The following is a 19399-nucleotide window of genomic DNA, read 5'->3' as shown; positions in this document are numbered from 1 at the left end:
TTCATTCAGTTGAACCCAGTTTTCTGTCATTTTCCTTCCAGCGGGCTCGTGGCAAAGCCTTCGGCTCTCCTCCAACACATCAGTTCTAACTGGCGAACACTCCCTCTCTCCTGCCATCGCTGGACCATTACATCTCTCTCCAAGACAGGGGCTCTCTCGACCTCTCCCCCCAACATGGTTCCTGTCTTCTAGCCCTTGCTCTCCTATCTGCAGCTCCTCAGCAGCCGAGAGGTGAGCCTGGGCGATTTCCCTCTGGTCTCTGGGCCATTTTTCCTCGACTGCTTTTTTTTTAAATTTTATTTTATTTGTGGTCCCTGTCATTCTGCCGGGGCAAAGGGGTAAAGAGATCTGACACTAAGTGCGGGAAAATGCTGTATCTGGAATCTATCTTCCAGACGGCAAAAGAATAAAAATTCATGGCAGGACAGCGGCTGCTGACACACTCCCAAAGACATATTGCAGGTAGCATTATTTATTGTGGCAAGGAGTTCATAGAAGTGCTACCTCAAAGCACCCTGAGAGATCCTAAAAAGCCCATCTCCCATCAGGTGAGGCAGATTTATGATGGCTGCTGGTGGAGGGGGTCAGGCAGCTCAGCTCAGGAAGCAAACTCTTTGCCGAAAGCCTGGCTTCTCTCTAACATATTCAGTGTGGTTTGATTGGTTCAAAGGAGGACTTGAGCCTGTAATGTTGACCATAAAAATTGCAGTGACACGCTGCCTTAGATAAGAGGGCTAGGAGGGTGGGGGTGGGCCAGGAGAGCTATGAGAGCAGCAGCACTGGGGGCTGGAGCATGCGCTCATGTTTTAGGTGAATGTGAGGGGAAAAGAGTGGGGGATGGGGCCCGGAGAGATTCATGTTCTCATAGGGGACAGCTCCACCCAACATACTGGACACAACGGAGATATATACCCACCCCGAGCAGTCACCCGTGATGATATAAAGTAGAGGAACCCCCCCATATGCACAGAGAAAGCCATGTAAAACTCCAACACCTAAGTCATCCTTTTCGACATGACCATTGTCTAAAATAGTTTCTCAACCTAGGGTCCATGATCTCTTTTTAATTTTTTTTTAATATTTTCATCCAACATAATTGATTCTTTTCATAATGTTCTGCATTTTATTTTACACATTTAAAAACATGATCTGTAGCTTTCCCAAGTTGATAAAGGGGGCCATGACACACACAAAGGTTAAGAATCCAAGATCTTGAGTGGGGGGCGAAGGGAAGGAGAGAGAGAAGGAGGTGCTTTCTCCATGACCCCTGCTGACTTGAGCAGGTGTCTAACAAGCACTTCATCAGCCCGATTTAAATGGTGTTATTCCCAGGGCTGCGGGGCTAACCAGCCTTATAAATGGGAATCCCAGCTCCAGACAGATCTCCTCCTTCCCAGCACACAAGCCAGGTTCCTTGTTTTGCTTCTCAAGTGGAGATTCCAGGGTCCTGGGTCGGCTTTAGATAAGTCTAAATCAGCAGGGACATAGGGACGAAAGGCTGAGTCAAGGATGCCCCAGAAACCATAAAAAGAAGCTGGTAACTAGAGAGAAGGTGGCTAGAATCCTTTTTTCTGTGATCTATGGTATTGGTGAAGGCCTGTATTGAAGGATTTGAGCATTGATGTTACGGCAGAAACAACTTTAGTTGCTTTTCTCTTTGAACCTAGATTTCTAAACCCAAATCAAGTTGTTCATGATGTAACTTAATGATTGTCTCGTCCTGGTTGATGAGTAGTGTCTGAAAAATGAATATGGTCATCTAGTTTCAGTTTCTACTGATCAGCTCTCCACAGCATCCTTTTTTTCTGCCAAAGGAAATCAGGGGATTTTTGAGACAAAGCTGAGAAGTATAACTTGCCCTCTCAGCTTTCTACATGTGAAATCGGTGAGATGGAGCACAGGAGACTCCCCACAGCCAGAGGGGAAGACAGAGGTAATTATCAGAATCATTTAGTCAAATAAATCATATCCTTGCCTAAATTATCCAGATCGGACCCAAATTATCTTATAAACTCATAGAAAGGAAGGATTTGGGTTTGGCATATAGATAATTGCTTTAGTCCTCCATGTTTCTTTGTCCATAGAGACCAGACCCAGATGTACAGCAAATATTTCAGCATTTTTTTACCATTTTTGTGAAGCTAGAACAAGGAATCTTTACATGGGATCTATAGCTTCCAAAAGTATCTATGAAATTGGTGAATTTTTTTAAAATGATATTTATATTTCAGTAAAATTGATTTCCTTTCTAATGTTGTACATTTTATTTTATCCATTTCAAAACATTATTCTGAGACAGGATATCTGTCACCAAGAGGTCCTAGAGAATGATGCTTTTTTAGGCCTTTCATTCTTTCCTGTTCAAATTCTATCCTTCTTCAAATTCTCCATAATAGAATTCAAATGTTCAGAATATTTCTCTCTGTTTAAAATTCTGACCTCTAAGTAATGTAATGAGCATAGTATTGTATAATGGATGAAAGTCCTGACATCTTTCAGCACCCCTAGAGACATTTTCCCCAAAATGAGCCGCTTTGTTCATTGAAATTTGCCAAATGTTTCCCACCCTTTACTAGCCCCACCCCTACCCCATGGAGGGACTCCATGTTTTGGTAGGATACTCTGCCCACCTCTTCTAGCCTAACCCTCATTAAAATACAAGCTGGCTAAAACCTGATATTGATAATCACCTACTGGCCAAAGCAGTCTGGTCTCTTCCCTTCCCAGTTCCAGACCTACAAGGCTTTGCAGGATCCTTTCCAGAGGCCCAGGGCCCTTCACTACGCAGACTCCAGGAGGCTATTTCCAACCTTCAGGCTGCCACTGCTCAAATGGTCATCCTGCCCGCTGCCCTAAACAGTCACTCCTTAGCGCACCACTGTTGACCCCCTGAGGTTGAATGCTTGACCTCATTAATACAAAAGGGGAGGAAGCTAAGTGAATGTTTTCACAGTCTCCTTTTTCTCCGGGCCAAATGGAGGTTATCAAGGCCAGAGGCTGCTCTCTGGCTTCATAAACCTGTTAGGGTATTCGGAGTCATGATTCCCTTATTCAACTGTCTGTGCTTTTTCTTGGGACGACTAATCCCTCAGCGTGACTGGTGGAAGCCGCGGTATTGATTTCTGTGTCTCTCTAAACCTCAGTTGTGTTCAACGCTTGTTAGACATCTGAAGGAATATCCAGTGGGCTCTGGGGGCAATTTGAGAGTGGAACTCAATAGGCTGCACTTGAGAGAAGTTTCTGTGAGGTTACTGGGCAAGCCAACAGAAAGGATTAAAAGAGAGGGGGAGAGAGAAAGACAGACAAGACAGACAGATGGAGACAGAGAGAATGAGACAGGCAGAGAGGAAGATAGGGAGGAAAAGAAAAGAAAGAAAGAGAGGGAGAGTGAAGGAGGGAGGGAGGGAAGAAGGAGAAGAGAGGGAGAAAGAAACAAAGAAAGAGAAAAAAGAAAGAAAGAAAAAAGAAAGAAAGAAAGAAAGAAAGAAAGAAAGAAAGAAAGAAAGAAAGAAAGAAAGAAAGAAAGAAAGAAAGAAAGAAAGAAAGAAAGAAAGAAAGAAAGAAAGAAAGAAAGAGAGGAGAGAATGAAGGAAAGAAGGAAGGAAGGAAGGAAGGAAGGAAGGAAGGAAGGAAGGAAGGAAGGAAGGAAGGAAGGAAGGAAGGAAGGAAGGAAGGAAGGAAGGAAGGAAGGAAGGAAGGAAGGAAGGAAGGAAGGAAATCAAAGAATCTTTTGTCTTAGAGAACTCTTCAGTGCTAGCATGGCACTTTCATCTCATTCTCCTATAGTTAATGAAAGAGCACCTTTCTTTATCTGCCTCCGGGGAATCGAAGGTCCCCTTATAGACTGCCAACCCGAACTGGGATGAGAACTGGAAAGTATCGGGAAGGGTATAGACATTTGCACGTGTAGGGGACATGTGGGAGACAGCATGAGTATACAGGCAGCAGCAATAAGTGTACCTAGAATGGTAACATTGCAAAGAATCCTCCATGGCCTGAAATCTACTCCTATATAAACTGATATCAGGGATAGTCTTCTCACTTGCAGGAGATATGAAAGCACATGGATGGAAATTATATCCTATCCTTCAGAGGCAAACATTTTTTTAAAGATCCTAATAAAAATATCCATTTCAATATATACCTCTCTCTTCTGTTTCTCTCTCTCTCCTCCTCTCTCTCTTTTTCTCTTTGTGTCTCTCTGTCTGTCTGTCTCTGTCTCTCTGTCTCTCTCTGTCTCTCTCTCTCTTTCTGTCTCTCTCTCTCTCTCTCTGAAAATCCAAATTTTCTCTTCCATAGATTCAAATCACCAAATTGAGAAATGCATTCAGGGAAAGAGATCATGGTTTTAGGGCTTACATGGACTTTAGAGATCATCCCAGAGAAGTTAAGGGAATTGTTTAGGATCAGACCTCGGTATCTAAGGCAGGATTTGAACCCATTATTCCTGACTCCCAGTCCCAGAGACGCACCGATGGCTGCCATAGATCTGCGAGTGTCCATGCCTTCCTGCTTAGCTGGCTCTGTTCCAGTGATACTCCCATCTTCCCACTCTCACTCACTCTTTTTTTTCCTGTTGGCTTCTTCAAGTAAGATGAGCAAAATGAGTGCTATCTATCACTTCTGTTGACATAATAAATCTCATCTTCACACAGATCCGTGATAAATATTTCTTGAATGAATGAATTTCAGGTCCTTTCCACTCTTCTGGTATGTTTGCAGTTTTCAAGCCCCAGAATACGAGAAATTGATCCAGTCCCCCAAAGTTCCATTGTGCAGTGATATTATAGTGAGTAGTAATGAAAGAGAATCAGGGGACACAGTAGATAGAAAGCTCATCTTGGAGTTAGGTAGACAAAGGTTTCAAGAGTTGTTTCTGATCAACAAGGCTGTGTGACCAGGAACAGGTCACTTACTGCCTCAGTGTCCCCTGGCAATTCATTAAGTTAGAGATTATAGACAGTCACAGATCTCCAATCTGGGTAGAGAATTTCCAATGAAATCATAGATCCATTAGCAGCAGCATCTATGGGGTATGGAGTGTAGGATAAACTGGAAGCAGACTCAGAAATAAGGCACTGGAATTAAGGAGGATGGCAGAAGGCTTCTTGAAGAAGCTGGGATTTTAACTGAGACATGAGGGTGGCCAAGGAAGCAGAGATCATGAGAAAGAGAGGGGATTCCAATGGGAAATGGACTGTTATATGTGAGGAACAGCAAGGGAGGCAGTGATCAGTCTCATTTCTATGGTGCAATGGGGTTGGGAGAGGGAAGTGAGGGCAGGGAATCATAGATCCAGACTTTCAAAAAAGAAAAAAAAAAAAAAAAAAAAAAGAAAGAAAGAAAGAAAAGTTGGTACTAGATTCAAATCCTGCTTGAGACACTAGTTTAGCTATGCTACCCAAAATAGGTCACAAAGCCTCTCAGAACCTCAGTTCCCTCATTTGTAAAATGGGATTAACAATGTTTCTTTTAATATAATCTAGCTTAGAAGTTGTTGTAAGATAAGTATTTTGTAAACCTTAAAGTGTTTTAAGAATTTGAGCCTTAATCCACAGCAATGCAATCTAGGATTTTTGGTTTACTTTCTGCAAAGATTCATTGCTTTAAAACTCCCAGGCCACAGCCCTGCCCCACTCCAGGGTGAGTCGGTGGGGCACGCTGGGAATGAGCCGGGCTGTTGATCGATGGAGCTCCAAGACAGTCCGTTTGATGTGAGAACAAGCCCATCCTGGAGCCACAGGACACCTGGAAATGCTGGCCATACCACTGCTGTGTCTTGGGCCCCGCGTCCATCAGACCCTGTTCAAAGGGCCAGGCCTTGTTGTGGCTTGCTGAGTACATTCCAGGCCTGACTCCCAGGATTGAAATGAGATGTCACAGAGACTTGAAGAAGACTTTTGTTTTGTTGTTTTAATTGCTTAATGGGACTTTTTTTTTAAGTGAATGCTTTGTCCCTATGAAGCTGACTATAGTATAGTATAGTGGGAAATTATGTAGGGAATTGAATCCTGATTTCTTCCTTTGGCAATTTTTTTCCCTTTCCCACATCACTCTCGCCAGAGACTTGAAAATCTGGCCGGAAAGCAAATAATATCATCGCCCCTTTGCCGCATGTGGATATCTATCTCTTCCTTATCCTTTTCTACCCATAGTACTAAGATTAGAAAAAGACATATTGCCTTCAAAGCAAACAAAAAGCGTAGCCCCCTCTTTCTCTGGACCAGCGTTCAGCCCACTTTCTGGGCAGTGATATTTTGTTGGTCTTCCTCTTCTGTCTATAACACGGCCTCTTGGTCTTCCTCATTATTATTACCTTTCCTGATACTCTCCTCTGCCCCCTCATCAAGATTTATGTCACCACATTCATTAGGTGACACAATACTGTCAACAGAATCAGCAGCAGCAGCCGCCGCCTCATTATCTCTGCGGTTAACCCCTGCTTCCCCAATGTTGGTCCCTGTCAGAGATTTTAAATTCAAATTAAATTTTAATGCGGCAGCTTTGATGTTGGCGCTAGAACTGCCTAGTCAGGAGACGAATGGGGAAGAAGATTCTATTGTTGCCTCCCTTTCCCTTCTCCATCGCCCCTAGAAAGCACTTTTTCTCTGCAAGGATTGAAGTGTGGCGTTTTGATGCAGTGATCTGTTTCCTTTCTTGGTTGGGAGAGTATTAAGAAACATATATTTCACATGTACAGATAATGCTAGATTGTCTAAGGAATACAGCTTTAGGACCCAGATGTTATATGTGACCCTGGGGGACAAGGGATTCTGGCCTGTAAAATAATAGTAATCATAATTTATACTTAGAGACAAAATTAGTCATTTTAAAGACTTTTTTTCTGCACAAGAGGAAATATGGACACCTTTTCTGGGTCTTAACCTGCATGCAATTCTTCCCAAGGCCACAGAGATGGTGATTGTATATGGGACAGAGAAAACCACATATCATTTGGATATTTGTCCATTGAGAAATTGAAATTAGACTGCCCCTCCTAGATTATAATTTCTCTGAAGATAGAGACAACAAAGTATAAAGATAAAATGGTGAAATTGTAACAAAACTGCTTTTCACGTGCAATTGCTAGAATCACTCATGATTTTATAAACATATCTTCTTGTCTTCATTCCAGACAGATGGTATCCGGTGCAGTGATGAGTATCTAGTAGGCACTTAATAAATACTAGAGTGAATGATAGGCTGATTTAGATAAACATAGCCTTTCTTTGTCTCTACACAACCTTCAGAGCGCCGGGTCCACCCTTTTCAAACACTTTGGCATGAATTAGCCAGCCAGCTCCCCCCCAACAGGATTGTTTGAAACAACCCCTTCAGCACCAAAAGTATCGCAACCTGCAAAAATTAATTTAGTAGGGAAAATAATTATTTCCCTTAAGACAAAAGGTGCAGAAACTAGTGAAATCTGTTTATCTGTTTCCCGCAGGCTTATGGCAAAGCAGGAAGGTTGGAAATGGAAGGATTTTGCTTACCTCCATGCTTATCTGATTGTTTTTACCTACAAGAACTGTGTAAATAGGATTAAATATACTTTTTCCAGTTTGCTCTAAATATTTATAACAGAGCCAATGTGTGGCTACACAGGGTCTCTACCCATTTGTAGTTGGGAAAATAAAAGGGCTTCTCAAAATCCACAGCTGCTTTTGCCCCAAGAATCTACATTGTTCCATTCCCAGTGAAAACTGCCCATTTCTCATTAGTGTTTGGAGAGAACATCCAGCATCCTTTACACTGCTACACTGCCAAGAGAGATACTATATCCCAGGACTGGAAATAGATATTCTCGGGCAAATATTCAAATTAATTCAACAGTTCTTTATTAAACACCTAATATGTGCCAGACACAAAAACCAGTATTTAAAAAGATCCTTTCTTCAAGGAACTTTTCTATTCTTCTGGTGAAGAAGGGTTGGTTTTTTTGTTTGTTTGTTTGTTTGTTTGTTTGTGGGTAGGATTTTGAGGGGGAGGTAAATTTATTGACTTTATTCCTTCTATCCATTGTGTAACAGACTTAAAGGCATGTAGATAGAACAAGGGAGCTAGGAGCAAACAGGACACCACTAATGATTCTGGTGGTTGGTAAATTTGTTATATATTGTCTTGTACTATAAGGTTGACTTGAGTACACTAACTGAATGTAATTTTCTAATTGTGCTCATATATATTATATACACATTAGGGTTGTACTGCCTGTACGAGGGTATATTTTCAGAGTGATACATAGAAATTCAGCTGTTTAGTGCTAATTTCCCTGAGAGTGGTATGGCAGGCCCATTAAGGGTCTATCAGCTTTCCTTCCTGGACTTTATTTCTATGATGTTCATAATTCAGTTGTACCGGTGCACTTACACATTATCATACAAGGTCCTGGCTGGTAGTGATTTTTTTTAAATGAGAGAGTTTGGACATTTTTATGCTTTCTTTCAGTTATGTCTCTTAAAATGAAATTTTATGAGCATTTAACTGGTAATATGTACCAATTGTCTGTGTTATTTCCCAAATAAAATGCGCAAAGGTCAAGAAACTGAGGTTTGGAAAAAATAATGGAGGAGAGTGCAATGAAAGGGCCAGAAGTGTGGTCCTCTGATAATAATATATGGACTGTGGCTTAACCACCACAACTTACAAGACAATTCAAAGTGCTGGTTAGGGTGACTATTCACATGCCAGTTAGTCATGCAGTGGAAAAGGGTGAAGGGATGGTTTCAACCATACATCCAGCTTCCATGTTAGTGGAGACCTGACATCTACTGAAAGCTAATCCAGTGACTGACTAGGGCAATGAAAAAAAAGCAAAAATCGAACACAAAACCAAAATTTTTAGTATTTATCCATTTTGCATTTCTGACCCAATCTCCTCTGCCGAACTCAGTAGCCCCTCTCCTTTCCACCCTTACTTGACAATTCACATTCATTCTATGAACTAGAAATGGGATTGATAAAAATTCCAAATGGGATTTCCTAGTTTGGAAAGTCAATGTTTGGCAGTTCTACGATACTGTTAAAGATTCAGAGAGAATTTGGAAAACTATTAATAAGGATCTGGAAGTTGAGAATATTTGCTCAGAGAGAAATAGGTGATCAGCTCTTCAGATGGATGGAAAAGGCCAATCAACTCTGCAGGTAATCTAAAAATTTTATCTGAGATAAGTTTGATCATTCTCTTCTGCCAATTTTCTTTCTCGGGCTAGAATGTACACAGATAGACAGGCCTGGCTTTCATCCCTTCCCATTTTCCCTTTACCCATTCTTTGATAGTAATGCTGATGGATTGTGAAAGAGTGGATCAAAATTGGTTAGCAAGAAGAATGAAGAGAACAATAAGAGATTTCTGATATTCTGATGTAAGGAAGCAAAATAAACCTCCTAAAATATGTAATTATCACAAAAGGCCTAATACTCAAATATTTACAATTCTGACTTGAAATTTCAACTCTTGTTTCTCCTCCCTACTCCCAAATCAGATCTAGGTCTGTTTAGGAAACCCAACAAGAATCTGATCTAAGGCACACCAGAAAATGACTCAGTGCCTTTTTCCATTGAAGCAATAATGGTGTTAGATAGTATGGAAGATAAAAAGTTGGACCTGACGTCAGAAAATCTGAGTTCAAATCTTGCCTCAGAATTTAGGCAACTCAATTAACCTTTGCCTTAGTTTCTCATCTGCAAAATGGGCATAAAAATCCCAGTCAGTATGAGGATCAAATGAGATGTTAACTGTTTTGCAAGCCTTTTAAAACTACTATACATTCATGCTAGCTATAATGTTTTCTATAAATAGCCTCAATTTAAGTATTAGGCAAAACATCCTTGCAGTTTTTATGTTCATAAAATAACTCTTTATATTGTTTTCTATAGGGTATATAAATCACAGTTAACACCTTTTCCCTGCTCTGGTTTTCCCATTCCTTCTAACTTTGCAAATAACAATAGGAATTTCTCCTATAGAGGGAAGGAAGAAAAGGGAACAAATATTTTTAAGCACCTATTATGTGCCAGACATCTATAAAAATGAGTTAAAGAAGGAAATGGCAAATTACTGCATTATCTTTGGCAATAAAATCCCAAATGAGGACTTTGATAGGACTAAAATGATTTAATAACATCATGTGCTAGGTACCATAGTAAGTAGGATTGTCTCTCATTTGACCCTCATAAAAACCTTGGGAGTCATGTACTGTTGTGTGATCCCCATTTTACAATCAAGGAAACTGAGGCATACAGAGATTAAGTAACTTGTCCGGGATCACACGGCTAGTGTCTGACACCAAATTTGAACTTGTCTTTTCCTGACTCCAGACCCAAGTGTACCACTTCACTGCCTCCAGTAGCTATCAGATAAGATTATCAGCTAAGTACCCTGTTGAACTGGGTTTAGTCAGCATCCTGGGGTCTCCTTTGGCTTAATGACTAATAATAGGTACTGTGGTTACCCTGGGGGAAGTAAAGAGGGTTGGTAGCATCAAGCACTCTTCTGTTGACGCAGTTCACATGGAGCCATAGTTAAGAAACTCTACAAATTACTGTCACTGGGAAATTCTGTTCAGAATATTTGGAGTCCTCAGCTCTATCTCAGAGTCTAAAATGCGTTAACTCTGGTGGTGGCTTATGGGTCAGGCATATGGGACCACAGAGGGCATTTTGGTAAACACAGTGCTTCAACATAAGAAATATGTAAATACAGTTAAAAGAATTGCTCATATTTAATCTACATCACATTGCTTGCTGTCTTGGGGAGGGAGAGGGAAGAAGAAAATTTTAGAACACAAAATTTTACAAAAATGAATTTTGAAAACTACCTTTATAGGTATTTAGAAAAAACAAAATACTATTGAAAGACAAAAAAAAAAGTGTTTTTTTAAAATCAATGTTTCAATGGTTTTCTATTGGGTACAGAAAACAAAGAGTTAAAAACATCTGCTGCCCCTTTAAGGTTGGTCCACCTGTTTACCAGGTATTCACAACTCTTTGGGTGGCTGTAGATTAGAGAGAGGTTGAAAGGGAAAAAGCACAGATGTTATCCGCATTTGGCGCTTTGTAATCAACAAGCTGATGCTTTTCCCACCAACTCCATGTTGAGTTCACTAATGTAAAAATTAGTGTTTTGTCTCCAGAATACAGGATTTACGTGCTCTGTAGCACATATCTCTAGAGAGGACAAGAATATAATCTCACAAACAGCAAGAAGCCAATAAACCACCATTTGGGAGAAAATTCAACTCACAGAAAATTCTCTGTTCGCTTTCCTTCCCCCAGCAGAAGGTAATTACTCAAAAGAACTCAGCCATGAGTGTTGGGCCCTTGCGTCTCCCCGTCCATTAGGCCCTCTGCTGCTGCAAGAGGACTGATCCTAGCCAGATAGTGACATCAGCCACCCACTGGAACGGAGGCAATTGAGACTCTGGATGGGCACCATCAGAAATGGGATGAAATGTGGGGTTCAGGATGATGAAATCCTTTGGTTGTGAAAAGAGGGAGAGGAGGAGCACTCAAGATCAATTAGTATTTGTTCACAGCATTGTAGGGTAGCCTTGAAGGGATACTGTGAACCTCCAGAAATTCTGCTGAGTGGATATTAAGATACCTCCTAAAAGATAATAGCATGGCAGATTTCTGTAGGAAAAATTCTGCTCAGGAAGTGAAAGGGCCTAATTTGTGGAAGTCATTCCATCTCTTTCAGGAAATTATAATGGTTTCCACTCCCAATTATGTATATTTTGTATTTCTTATTTTTATCTCCTTCCTTTGCCTCCCCTCACCCCATTTTATCCTGTATTTATTTTTATGAAAATGATGTGTTCTTTGTGTTTCTTTGAATGCTTGCCAGGATTTATGATGTATGTTCTTCACTCTTGGCAATTAGTAGTTTTGAGTTCATCCTCCATTGTCTTTTCAGAATGTTTACCAACTGGGGAGCCCCATGGATGGCACTCTGCATGAAGGGGCCGGGGATTCAGGCTGTGATCTCAGCTGTGGATTAGAGAGCTCACCCTCTGAGCTGATTTAATTGTTCTCTCCTTGTTATCAAGATATATCTGAGGAAAATTGCACAGTGAGGAGCTGAATTGTTCTCATCTCGAAATGGAGACGGTTTCCTAAAATACTGGTTTGAACTACCCCTGATATTCCCGAGGAGGAGGTAGGGCAGGATGCTGACTTTGTTGGCCATATGCTCCTGTCTTCTCGTGCACCATTAATAGCTGGAATTGGAACACGTTCGTGGAACAAGGTTAGAAGGGTTTGGGAGAGCCAACCAAAGTCTCGCAGGGATTTTGTTCACCTTGATGGGTTATTCCACCAGACATAGTCATCTTCTTCAAACTCTGACCTTCTTTCCAGGGCCACGGGGCCCTTGAAATATCCCATTTCAAACAGAAATAGCCAGTGGTCTGGTGTAATCATTCCCTTATTATTGTGTAGTCAAGCCCTTATTAAACCTTTACCTTCACTTTCTTATTTTCTTTCTTTTTGAAGAAGAAGAGTTGATTCAGGACTTTGGGGACTTGGTGACATTAGTGTATCTGTTTTATGTAACATGGAGTCATTATTAACAACATCCTAGATCATAAAAAAAGGTATAACAAGAGACAGGGAGAGATTTTTTTTTTCTCCCTTGAAGATAATAGCAGTCATGCTGGAGAGGAGAAGGGTAAAGGTCATGGAGCTGCTCTCCAATTGGTTGCTCCTCCTCGGCACTGACATTTCTGCAGTTTCATCAGAAATTTTAAATAATCCATGTGAAAACGGAAGGTTATTTACTGAAGATATATACACTCCGCGCGTCTGTAATTTGCTAAAAACATAATCTGGGCTCTTGGTGCCTCCCTTTGTGTGACAATAGTCCTGCTGCGGCTGCTGTGACTGCACACACACACACACACACACACAGCTTGTCCATCTTATGTGGGAACTGAGTCAATCAGTGAAGGAATATAATAAAACTTTTGACAACACAGAGAAAGGCAATAAATTTGCAATAAATAGCAGGAGTCAGGAGTAATGTGGTCACATCTAATTTAGCAAGATCTCATAGATTCAAAGAGATAAAGGGTCTTAAAATAAAAATTAGAGCCTGTTGGAGAAAGATGAAAGGAATGTAATCTGAGAAATGCATCTTCAGCCAGTATGAAGAAATGGGGGCTCGGTACATTCTGTTTTGCCATTAAATCCCTGACTGATCACAAAAGATCAGGGCAGGGCAGAAAGGCTCAGACCCCTGTGTTTCTCTGAATAGCAATTTGGAAGAATGAAGCAGGAAATCTTGTATATTCTCAGAACCCAGTTTTAGTTTTTAGAGAGGCTGAGGTTCCCCGGCTCCTTGGCTCAGATACACACTGAAATAGAATTCACAGCTACCTCCCCATCCCCTTGATTTATTTTATGAACCAAAGCAGGCAATGGCCGTGATCGGGTCTCCTCCCCAAACCTCATCCTCCATCCTCCCTGCTGTTTCAATCTGCAGGGTGGCAGGGAGGAAGGTGCTGGCAGGACATTGACCTATGGCCAAACATTCTTCCTTTTCATTGGTTCTTGTTTGCCAGGACAGAAAGTGTCTCAAACAGTGAGGGTCAGACACAATGTGAAGGGGGCCTTTAATAGTCCATCTCTGTCTGCCCCATACAATGGTGGGCAATAGTATATAATATATGGCATATATATATATATATATATATATATATATATATATATATATATATATATATATATATATATATAAGAGAGAGAGAGAGAGAGAGAGAGAGAGAGAGAGAGAGAGAGAGAGAGAGAGAGAGACAATAGTCTATAAAGAAGACTGAGAGGTTCATACAATGGTTGAATCTCTCAGTCCTCTTTATAGACTATAGATACCGAGGGAGGGAACACAAGAGCACATATAACTCCAGGAATCATATTGGATGCATTTTTGTATTGACAAATTTTAGACTAAGTCTCCATTTTCTATTTCCTGTATGCAATCATGACTCAGGGAATATGGAGGACAAATTTCACAGTGGTACAGTGAGCTCTAATCTCAGGTATTAAAAAAAAAAAAAAAACCAAAATGTTATTTATTTCTTCATGAGCTGACTTAACCTTTCAATGATTTCCCAGTTTTACCCTTAACATAGTGCTTATCTTTGAATTTAAAAACTAGCCTTTATTTATAAGGTTTTGTGGCAAAAAGTGATAGGATGGAGACACGGACATGTCACATTTAATACACATAATCCTTGGGAAAATGTTACTGAGAATCAGTGACAAGAATATTCAGAAGGAATTTTATAATAGTCTCTTCTTGAGATATGTTTGTATAATTGTTTTTTTTTTTGGGGGGGGGGGGTCTAGACCTGTGATTTCATCAATGAGGAGGACTCCCAGCATGGAAATTCAATTCTACCAATACAAATCAATAAACTCTTTGTAATTTAGTCTTAAAAGCTTGCCTTGGACATTAAGAAGTGAAGTAACTTATCCATGACCACACAGATAAGACTTAAGTCCAGATCTCCTGGATTCTATGGCCCGTATGACCTTGCCTCTCAGGCCTCAATGTCTCCATTTATAAAACTGAAAATATTGGCCCAGATGGCCAATAAGGTTCCTTCCATTTCAAAATGTGGAATGCTATGATCTTCTAACCATTAGGCCCCACTGATATTGATTTGTATCTTTGAATGTATCAAATTCAGGGATTATGGAAAAGTTCTGTTGCTAAATAATAAACATTCCAAAATGTACACTAAATACACATGTTACAAAAACAATTTGTATATTGAAATATAGCATGTATAAAGAAGGCTATAAATCCAAAGGCTAGATGCTAGTTAGCTGAAGAGACTTCATGAGAAGGTTTGTTTTGGGGTTTTTTAATGATAATGTAAAATATTTTTAAAAAATAAACATACACCCCCTCCCAAACAAAAACGCCTCCCTGCCAACTTTCTATCACATATTTCCCAAGAGCCTGACATATCCCAAACATCCAGGAAAATATAAAGGACTTTAAAAGATATAAATACAAATAAAAACAAAACCCACTTGCCTCTGCATATATGTCCCTGATGGATGTAGACAGGAGCAAAGTCAGGTGTCAGTAATATGCATTTTCTATTCTCTCATGCAAAGGCTTCCATAATGGCAGCCTCATGAAAGCAAAAGACACAGAATTCAGACAGATTCTCCATTTTTCATGCCCTTCTTACCTTGACAACCTCACCTCAAAATCTAGTGAATTTCTTATTTCAGATTTTTTATAATCCAACTTTTCAGATTTTCAGATATTGGGTTTCTTCTGCCTTCAGGTGTTAACAACAGTCATTTTGGGACTGCTTTCTCTTTCAATTTCAATTCAAAACCCAAAACTGTTAATCTCTTTATGTGACTACCCTTTGCTCATCTCTTCCTAGCCATTAACTCTTGGGGAATTAATCCTAATCCTAATCCTAATCCTGATTCTGGTTGGTTGGGTAAATAATGAGTTTAAACTACTATCCACTCTATGTACTTCTCCAGAGATGAAAGAAGGAAACTTGGCTCCCTTTTATTGTCTCAGATGAATTTAATCAAACCCTGAAAAGTGAGGGTCCTGATGAGGTAATGATACTTTCTAATAGGCTTCAGTACTCCTAAGGGACTTCCTGGGTTTGGAGGAGTATTCTTACATAAAATACAGATCTCAACCCACCTGTACCAACTCATGATTAGACAGGTTTTCCCACAGATTTATCCAAAGTAGCAACAGCCCTCCTTGGATCAACAGTATGTGAAGAGAGATAGACGTATTGAGAGAGAAAAAGAAAGAGAGAGAGGAGAGAGAAACAGAGACAGAGAGACAGAGAGAGAGGCACACTATTTCAATGTAATTGGTTTTCCTTATAATTTTACATATTTTACTTTATGCATTTAAAAACATGATTCTGAAAAGGGGCCCATAGGAGTCACCAACTACCAAAAGGGTCGGTGTCACACTCACAAAAAAAAAAAAAAAAAAAGATTAAGAATCCCTTCCTCAGCTCTTTCTACATCCAATAATAATAGTTACATTTATTAAATGCGTACTATGTTCCAGGCACTGTGATAAGTACTTTATCTCATTTGATCCTCACATTAGATCTAGGAGATAAGATACAATTATCATCCCCATTTTATTAACTAAAAAACTGAGTCAAACAGGAGTTAAGTGGCTTGCCCAAAATTACTCAGCTAGTAAATTTACAAGGCTAGATTTGAATTCAGATCTTCTTGACTCTGGCTTAGCTCTATCTATTATGTCTACTGTCCACTATACTATCTGTCAGCCCTTTTCTCACTATATGACTGACCCATTTCCTTTATGTAATCTTTTATAGCCTTGAGGGAAAAAAAGTGGATTTCCATGCCTAAAACCTAACACACACAGAGAATAAATATAAATGAGATAAATGAAAATCAGGCAGCACATCTTGAAGGAATAACCCTTTTTGTTTTGCCTTCTGCTTCATTTGTGTTGGGTTGTTATGGGAGTGCACGGTTATGAGAGAACATTAGAGAGAGGTACTTGGGTAATTTGTCCCAGGTTTTCCAATTAGTTATTTGTCAGACCCAACCTGGCTGAGCACAGGTCAGCAGCTAATAATATATATTTTTTAAATGCTCTTAGGAGCCATGCCTTGATTGTTAATTTCCTCAAAAGTCAAGCTTTCAGCTTTTTCATTTCTTCAATCATGTCTAGCCCAATGCTATTTAGTAAATGTTTGCTCAATTAATGAATGTTGGACAAATCACTAGATTAGAGGTAGAAAGACTAGATCTTAATAGATGGTTCCCATGGCCACAGTGCAGCACACTGGACCGGGAGTCAGGAAGCCCTGAGTTCAAATACAGCATTAGGTACTTAAGTAGCTGTGTGATTCTAGACAACTCATTGGCCCATGTCTAAATCAGAGCTTCCTCAACTGTAAAATAGGAATAAAAATAGCATCTACTTCACAGAATTGTGAGGATCAGTGAAATATTTGCAAATACTTGGTTGTTTATTTTTATTTATTTGTTTGTCTGTTTATTGCTATTGTTTTATTTCCTTGGGCTTTGCTTTCTGATTTACAAAAGGAAGATAAATATCTGACTGAAATCAAAAAAGTTAACCAGATTATGTCTAGAATTCACTCCCAGGTCTAAATTCTACAATTCCATTTAACTTACATACCATTACTTAACTAGTTTGTTTATATGTGTTTTATATTCCCAATTAGAATGTAAACTCTTTGAAGGAGGGATCATGGACTATAATTCCCTGTATTTTTCATAGCATATAGCATAGTGTCCTGCACATATTAGGTACCCAAAAACATTAATTATTTTAATTTTATCTATAACAAAATAGAGAGAAAATCACTTAATGGTTTTAATTCCTAGAATAGATTTACATGGTCTTTTGAAAGATTGTCAGTGGGATCTGGACTGAGGTCAGTCAAACTGAAATAGATGAAATAAGTATTTGATGTCACCAGGTCCCTCATCATGTTCCCTTTTGAGCTTCCTCTACCAACCTTTAAGTGCAAAATCTTATCTGATATTTCTTCATACTAAATTGTACTTGACTAATAAGAGCTTAATTTTTGAACCTTCCCCAGGTATTGCCCATTTTACAAAGATTGAAGTCTTAAACTAAAAAGATGAACCCCAAATGGAAGAATTTTGATGGCTAAAGAAGGATTTGGGTACCTTTCCATCATCTCTAAAATAATTCAACAAATAATAAGTGATGACTAAAATCCTACCAGCTCTTTCATTCATGAATTAGGTCAGCCTCAACTGGCATAAGGTTCTAGTAGTACTCCTAGGTGGTATAGGACAACTTTGTCATCCATAAGTCTCCCATAGAAAATCTCTATACCATTAACAGATATGGAAGAGAAGGGAGAAATTAGAATAAAATGAGGGGATGGCCAATTAGGAAAAGCCTGATTCACAAGGGAACATTGTACATAGTAACACAATTATGTGATGATCAACTGTGATTTTCAACAATGAGATGATTCAAGGCAATTCCAATGGAAAGTGCCATCCACATCTAGAAAGAGAACTGTGAAAACTGGATGCAGATCAAAGCACAGTATTTTCACATTTCTGGTGGTGGTGGTGGTGGTGTTTGCTTGTTTGTTTTTATCTTTTTTGTGTATTTTTTTTCTTTTCCCCTTTCAATCTGATTTTTCTTGCACATCATGACGAATATGGACATATGTTTAGAAGATTGCTCATGTTTAACCTATATTGAATTGCTTGCCATCTTGGGAAGGAGGAGGGAAGGAGAGAGGGAAAAAAGTTGGAACACAATGTATTTCAAAGGTGAATGTTGAAAACTATCTTTGCACGTATTTGGAAAAATAAAATACTATTTAAAGTCAGAGAGAGAGAGAGAAAGACAGACAGACAGACAAGATCCAGACACAGATACAGAGAGATGGAGACAGAGAGGCCTGAATCCAGTATTTATAGACTGTGTGATCAAAAAACAAATCAGAAGTAACTTCAATCTCAACTGCTTCATCAACAAAATGGGATAATTTCTCCTTCAAACAGCTACTTTATTAGTATGTCATATGAGGAAAGTACACTGTGAACTATAAAGGTCATGTCATCACTAAATATTATTGCCACTTCTTTCAGCCAGCAGCTCAGCATAATGAAAAAATATATATATACATATATATATATATATATATATATATATATATATACACTTCCAGTTAGAAGATTGGGTGCAAGTGCTGAATCCAGAAATTATTATCTATGCAAATATATTTTTTTTTATTTTAATATAAGGCTTAGAACATTTTCACCACCTACTTTAAAGTTTTGTTATACGGCAAGTACTTTGCAAACTATCAAGGTCTGTACCATATGAGATAGTCACACATTGTCACAGTCATGGACATAGTATCATTAGCCTGGGATACTTTGAATCTGGGAATGTGACAAAGGAGTTGCTGGAAGAATTGGACATCTGCAATTCTTCTCAGTAGTACAGATGACAGCTAATACTTAATAAGCTCATACTGTTTCTAGCTAGGTCAGTAAACCCAAGAGAAGCAAACTTTTTCCTAAAAATATTTGAATCATGAGCATCCTAAGATACTCTTAGACTTAAAACACTAAAATTACTTTAAAACAATAGGAAGACTTTGGATTTGGAGTACTTGTGTTTAAATCCCCCATTACCACAAGGTCATTTGCTTCAGTTTCCTCAAGAGTAAATGAACTAGATATCTTTGGAGATCCCTTTCATCTCTAAATCCATATTGGAATGCAAATGTCTGAAGTGAGTACAGCCTGCTTAAGAAAGGTTTCTTACAAATTCATAAAAATTGTATCAAAAATACAATTTCAAAAAAATGTTAAATGTAGATAATCTCTTAAA

The 19399-nt window shown here is 39.2% G+C and overlaps 1 long non-coding RNA gene across 1 annotated transcript; it reads left to right on the top strand.

The window, feature by feature from the left end:
• Positions 1-203: 203 nt before the first annotated feature.
• On the top strand, positions 204-12469 carry LOC141553198 (uncharacterized). The gene is made up of 3 exons (XR_012485309.1): positions 204-231; positions 11136-11283; positions 11918-12469. It is a non-coding gene; the product is annotated as an uncharacterized LOC141553198 (long non-coding RNA).
• Positions 12470-19399: the final 6930 nt, after the last annotated feature.

Source organism: Sminthopsis crassicaudata, chromosome 2 (genome assembly GCF_048593235.1).
Source record: "Sminthopsis crassicaudata isolate SCR6 chromosome 2, ASM4859323v1, whole genome shotgun sequence".
NCBI classification, from domain to species: Eukaryota; Metazoa; Chordata; class Mammalia; order Dasyuromorphia; family Dasyuridae; genus Sminthopsis; species Sminthopsis crassicaudata.
The sequence above is the reverse complement of the archived record's forward strand: the minus strand, read 5'-3'. Positions and strand labels throughout refer to the sequence as shown.